The sequence below is a fragment of the Centruroides sculpturatus genome, unplaced genomic scaffold (genome assembly GCF_000671375.1).
Source record: "Centruroides sculpturatus isolate CEXI.00-Female unplaced genomic scaffold, Cexi_2.0 scaffold1059, whole genome shotgun sequence".
Taxonomy (NCBI): domain Eukaryota; kingdom Metazoa; phylum Arthropoda; class Arachnida; order Scorpiones; family Buthidae; genus Centruroides; species Centruroides sculpturatus.
The window spans coordinates 271567-279338 of NW_019385429.1; positions in this window are offsets into that span (position 1 = coordinate 271567).

Consider the following 7772-nt stretch of genomic DNA (forward strand, 5'->3'; position numbering starts at 1 on the left):
TTTGAGTAATGAAGTAAATACTTAGAATTATTTTTTTAAAAATCAGAACAACAGAATCATCAATAAATCTGATCTAACTGTAAACACTGCTTTATATCAAATTAGTTTTTACCTTATTGATGAGTGATACGAAAATAACATTTCAATGTTAAAAATTTTCATAAACTAAAAGAAAAATAATTGTCTACATAATTGGTAAATTAAAATTTTGTAAATTTAGTTGAAAGTTTTTTCAACTTTCCCATAAAATCATAAGAAAATTTTAGAAAGCACTGTCCACATTAAAACAATGCTTCATTTAAAACCATTAAAATCCACATTAAAAACATGCTTCATTTAAAACCATTAAAATCCACATTAAAACAATGCTTCATTTAAAACCATTCAATTTTAAAATCAACAAAAATATTGAAACATTTTTCACAAGACTTGCATCTCCAGTGATTGATCACTGGAGATGCAAGATTTTGCAGATTTAGATTTCAAAAGAAGAAAGTAATTTACTTAATTTATGTGTAACATCTGCCTCAACATTGAAACTGCATTTAACTATTATCTTCTGAACTATTTATTTTAACACTGTTGAAAACATAGAATTTTGCAATTAAAATTCGATAAGCTAGAAACAAAGCATTATGTTCACTTTATGCTAAATTGTAAAATTTATCACACGTTAGATAATCTGAAAATTTTGTAAGCTATAATATACTCAAAGTAGCAACAACTGTTTTAAGTCATAAATTTTAATACTTTTATTTTATTTGAAGTATTTTAGAATTTCACATAGAGATTTTTTAAATTTCATAAAAGTTTAAAAATAAAAACATTTCATAAGAGCTCTAATTATTATTAATCTAGCCATACTCTAAAAAATTAATAATTTAAAAGAGCAACTGTTATTTTTAATACAGGATTCAGAATGTGTNAAAAAAAAAAAAAGACTGTAAAGTCCCAAAAGTTTGTCTATTAAAACTCGTTTTGGTTGCCTTAATTTAGTTGTATGTTTATTTTTCAAGATATGGTGGAGTGTTAAAAATTTTCATGAATATGAAAACAAATAGTAAACAAACAGCTGTATTCTTTATTAAATTAAATAGCCTTAAGTAATTTGGCTAGAGTTAGGCAATTTAACACAAGATGGTGGCTTAACTTAATGAGAAATTAATTTATAATATTTTGGAAGAAAAGATCAGCCCAATGTGACAATAACCCACAACTCGTGCTAACTAGGTAAATGTGCCATTAGTTATGCTATCAAGAACTGTCCAAACTGCCTCCAAACCAATTAACTTAGATAACCATATTGTTCACTCACAGCACTGACAGACAACTTAATACCCATGGCTCTCAGCCAATTTATGTTTAACCCCAGCATGTACATGAACAATGTAAGCAACCAATGCAATAATTTAAAACGCAAACAGACAGCCTGATAAAAAATCTAGCTGTTCATTTAATATTTAAAAATAAATTTTTGGATGGGTTGCATATGTTCTTAATGTTTACTTTATATCTTATTTTAACAGGTATTAACAAAATAAACCATATGTTAAAATAAAAAAATCTTCGAATTAAGTACAATTAATATGTCTCAGTTTTCATTGTATAATTACTGCCCAGGGGCATGGAGCTGGAAAAAACCCTTTGACTCCAACTCTTGATAATTTTAGTAGGAGACTCTGACTTTGGCAAAATTGAATACCAACTCATTTTATGGGGGGCAGAGGCACTCATAGGGAGTACCCTATTCTGAACTCTGAAAGGAGCCCCGGGCATTTACCCAAATACTTAAATATTAAAAATACTAACTATAAAACTTAATTTTTTTATACAAATAAATATTAATGTATTGGTANTCATAAAAATATAATTTAAAAAATTTGATCTGAAAACATGTACATCAAAGTATGCTATCCAGTGTTGGCTCTAGGTACGATCAAACTGTCCAGCCACATGGGGCAAATAAAAATGAGTAAAATTTACACTATTTATACACTGATTAGCAAACCAGGTTATGCCAAAACTTCTTGCACAGAGTGCAGATAAGACTAGACTAGAGTGGTACTGATGCTATCATTTAATTATTATCTGTAATGGACTTTATTATTAAAATCAACCTATTTATGTGGGTATGCACCACTTAACAACAGGAATATGTTCTGAGAAATACAGCATTAAGAGAATTCCTTAAATGAAGATCATAGAATGTACTTAGACAAACCTTTGTGGTGTAGTCTACTAATCACAAACTACATGTAACACAATGAAAAATATTTATGTATCTGAACATATCTAAATATACAAATATAAACATATCTAAGCCCAATAGCTATATATTAAAGCCAAACAATTGTCAGATTAGATTTGGCTATATATCTGCTACTATGAATAATTAATGAGCAATAGTTTATTGTGACATCACCACAATGCTCTTAATTTTAGTAGTCATGCTCCTGTACATCATACTTTTCCTGTTAACAAGAGAGTCATGCCAGTAATCTATTACTCTGTTCTGGAGAAAATATTTTAATTGAAATCATGTAATTTCCAGTTTGGACTAAAGTTTGTATATAGTTAAATCAGGGTCTCCTACCCCTAAGATTTCCATATCTTACTTTCACAACTTTCATCTATCTAACTCTATTCAAGAGTAAGATCTTGAATGGAGACAGACAGAAATGGATGCCAGTGAAAATTTAGGTCTGCAATTTGAAAATTGCAGCCCAAATTACTTAGTATTTAATTATTAATAGCAGTAATAATATAGCACAATCTAACTGTTTAACTTTAATATCCAAGTATACGAAAAGATACAGGCAGCTAAAAATTTTTCAGCTCCATTACCAAAATAAGACCATTAAATATGTGGTCCATCATTAAACAACATCAAGAGGCATTTAAAATGTATTTAAAATTGAATTCTGTTCAACTTAATTATTCACAATTCTTAATTAACTGGGTTAATCGCTCAAAGTAAAATAAACAATAATTAACTCATTTGATCTTAAAATGAATTGTAAATATAACAGATAATTTAGTATTAAAAATATTTTCTTTTAAGGTTAGTAATTCATGTAAGATGAATCATACATTGAGAATTATTTTTTTAAAATGTATTTTATGTGTCTTTGTTGATCATATTCAGTTTTTCAAAAGTACTCAACTTTAAATTAACTTATATAAATCAGGATTTCTAGAAGAAAAAAAAAATCAGTTTAATATCTAAATTAAATGCATAAATAAATAAACAAAAATTACAGTACAATTTAAAATGTACAATGATTTTCTTAAATATTTGATTAACATAATTTCAAATCTAAGAAGCTTTAATCATTTAGCATCAATGAGATTTGTATAAAAATATCAATTCAGTCTTTTAAAAACAAAAATAATAAGGCATTGTTTTAAATGTGTTCCCTTGATTTGCATAAGCACCATAAAAAAAACTAGGAATTAAATGAAATTTATTGCACACTTTTGTTCTACAGTTCAAGATTTAAAAACAACAACATTAATCTCTTCAAATCAATAAAATAAGCATAAATATTAACAACCAATATTAACCAAATCAACAAGAATAATAATAAATGCTAATTTTTATTAAATTTATTAATAAAACTACCTTTAAACGTGATAAGAACTAATTTATCATTCAATCATGTATGTGATTGAACGATAAATGTATTTTGAGATGAAATGCTTGATGATGACGTGCCAAATATACATAATGCACTATATAGCTCGTTTAAATTGCACTACAACACGGTCAAGATATAATAACTATATTTCTACTTAATCCATATTCTGAAAATATAGAAAAAAAAGAACTTTACTGAAGTTAATTAAGTTGAAAATGATATGATTTATTGCTTGCTTCTTTATTTACAATAAGTAAGTTCGTTTCAATTACATACGCTGGCAAACTTTGTCTAGATTTTCTTATAACTGTCATACATTCGAATTTTAAATAATATTTTTGTTTTTTATCTTTGTCATTTGTTTATTTTGTTACAAATTTTAATATAATTTTCTGAATTTTATGAAGAAATATCCCTTCAGTTCTCTTCTTTTCCAATTTTAACAATCTTTTTTTTTATTTAAATATCTTCTAAATNTACAGGCAGGCTGTGATTAGAATGAGTAGAGCATTCAATAAAATGTCTGTTCAAATTCATGGCTATTCAAAATAATAATATACAGTCCCATTACTGGTTCTAGTCCATTAGAGCCACTTAGTAATTTTAAAATAATAAAAGGAGGACAGAATTTAATATATTATGAAAGTTTATGATAATCAAGATGTATTAATTAACCAAAATGGTTTAAAAGAAAAATATATTATAGAAAGCAAAAATAAAAATGTATACAAAGTTTTAGAATTTTAAATGAAAATTACTTCATAATGGTGATTCTAATGAAATTTCTAATTACAAATTACACACAGACTGATGTATTAAATTGAATTTACTACAAGCTATTGACAAGTTATTGATTGACTAGTTCAAGAAATATGATTCACAACCTACCTGCATTTATTAGTGTAAATAATGTTCATTTGAAGAACAAAAGTTATTGAAAATACATTTTGTTTTGCATTTAATAAGTCACATTTTAAGGTAATTTAAAAACAATCCTTTCAGATATTGGTATATTGTCATTAACTTTTTCTGAAAGTTTTAAAACATTCCAGATATCAGATACAACTTCAAAAATCCTGTAAAAATACTCAAATAATATAGATTTCTTCAAAAATGTGGAAATCTAAAAATATTTTAACATTTTCAGATGCATAGAAAAGATTATTGTCTCAGGAATTTTTTTAGATTTTAAATGCAAAGCATAAATTTTCTCCTTTTAAAATCAATAACTTGTTTAAAACAGCTTTGAAATGGAGAAGTTTTTTTTAGTTTAAATTACTTGTGCTTTTTAAACAATTATTGTCATTGAATCTTACTCCATAGACTTCTATTTCTATACAAAATCTATGGTTAACATTTTAAAATCATGAAAAGATGAATTTTTAAATTTTTAACAAATGTATAAACTATATATACACTTAAACTTTTTGTTATGCACAATCTCTAAGAATTATAATAAGTATAGAATTTGAATTGAATAAATACACTGAATCCCTAAGATATAATAATAAACTTATACATACATGTTTGCTTTGAAAATTTTATACTTGCTGCACTAATAATCCTTGGGAAATGCTAAATAAATATCTAACTTTTCCCTATCAATATTGAAATAGTCAAAACACAATAACTTCTAAAAAATTCTACTGAATTATATTCAGAACAAAACAAGTTAATCAGAAAATTTTATATACTATTAAACAATTTTAAGATTTCATCCAAAATACAACAGCAGATGGCAATTCACTTAAAAATTTTCATTTCATGAAATTTCAGAATATCAATTATAAATTCTTAAAGGTTAATAATTCTTAATAAGAGTAAATACTTTGTGTTTAAGATTTTAATTTGCTAGGTCTGTGGGTATGCAATGTTAAAATGTTTTACATTGTCTACTGGACCAAACATATTTGGGACTGTTTTAATACATATAGCCAGATAATTTCATTTCAGATAAACAGAAAATATAATGAAATTTATATTTAATTAGAAAATTTTTTTCCTAATGATTTAGACTTTTCAGCTTTAGAATATGAGTGAATTTGAACTCTTACTAAAAAAGAAGTTCAAATTTTGTATAGAATATTTTTTATTACATTAAAATTAAGTTTGACAATTTTGTAGTGTTTGAACTTTACTTTTATGAGTGGTTTATGTGAAATTTTAAAAAACTATTTAACATCATGAAATCTATTTCCCTCCCAGAATGAGTTAATTTTAAAAAATATAACATTTACAAATAAAATTAGTATCTCATTTTCCAATTCATATTTTTTTAAAAACTAGACATTTTCTTTCTGATTTGACTGTGTTGAGTAACTCCAATAATTCAGAAGTAGATAACAAGTGTAATTACCAGAAGCTATGTTTGTCTTCATGCTAAACCTCACAACAAACCTAAAAAAATCTAGACTTGTCAATGATGTCTCTAGCTGCCTGTAAAGTTTCAAGTTTGGCCATAAATATAGGAGCATACTATACTGACACCAATTTGAATGTCAGTGATAACTATAATCCCAAATGTTGAAATTTCAAAAGAAAAAAAAAATCACAATCCTGAAAGATTAAAATCTCAAAAATACAATCCTAGGAAAAATAATAAATCTTTAAAAATGTTAATGTCTCTTAAACGAATTTATTTGAGAAATATACATAAACAAGTGAGTGAACACTTCATAAATATTTTATTGTAGAAAAAGGGCTAACAGTAATAGTCAATATGTATGCACTGTGCATAATACACACATATTGAGTATTATTACTTTACAACATAGTAGCTAAAGTCAAATATATAGAATTACAAATTACAAAAATCAATGCTGAAAATTTTTAGTAGTGAAGAAGAGAAAACCAATGTACAAAAAAAGCATATTACATGGAAATATTATGGGTGCACAGAGGTGGTCAAAAGAGCTGGCCGACTTTCATGATCATTAACTATATTCTGAAGTTGTATTTTGCAATGAATATCTGCTTTTTTCCTTTTAGGGCATGGTTTTCTTTGGAGAATATGCTCATATTCATTTTCTACGTGGCATTGCACTTTCTGAAAGTATTCAATGATTTAATATGCACCAAAGTTAGCATTCCCTATTAAATTATTCTATCTTCTGCATCATGCTTCTATGTTGTTTTAAATCCATTCTGTATGCACTCACCTACAGACCACAAATTTTTCATTAGAAATTGAGGTTTTAGGCATTTTGGGAATTTGATTTTTTGGGATTTCAACGTTCAGGATTACGACTCAAACCCCTTGAATATATATTTGTCTTACTCTGTAGAGTCCATGTGTATCATGTATACTTACAAGAGTACTCAAAGGGTTAAAGTTGGGATTTTCAGCTGGTTAAAAACAGGTATCATTATTATAGCTGTTTATCAAATTATAAATTTGTTGGCATAAGCAGATAACCTGATATGTTTGACATATATTATAAATGAATCAGTTTGTTGTTAAATCTGCATAAGTAACGAGTGATTGGATTTCTTACAGAGTAGATACATAAATTAATGTAAAATATGAATTAGAATCATATCTCAAATGGAAGTCTAAATTAATAGATAATCTAAAACTGTTAAGCCTTGATCACATTGAAAAACCTCAAATGCACTTTCAGGCTATAAGAAAAAACTGCTTAAAATGCACAAAACTAATTCACAATTTGAGAAGTTATGAAATTCTTAATCTCTCTAATAAATCAATTATAATTCAGAGAAGTATAGATTTTTGTTTATTTATATATTAAAAAAAATTGAGACATAATTATGACAATTTCTAACAAGATGAAATGAAATTTTTCATGCAGATATGCACTTTCTGAAGGTTCTAAACCTCAAGTATAATCAGTAATCAATTTATTTCCAAAGTTTTTAAAATTTCTGTTATAGAGTAAAGTAGATTTTTTTTTTAACTTGTTTAGAAAAATACACAATTCAGTTAGTTTCTGTAAAAAAATATCAGATTTTGTTATTTTCTCTAATATTAATATTCTGAAATTTGATGAAATATTACATAAGACTTTTGAAACAATTTATTGCAACTGGCTATTGATTTCACTTACATTTTAATAAAAACAAGTTAATACCATTTGCACTTAAAGTTTCTTATTGCAAATATTTGGAAAATTTGAC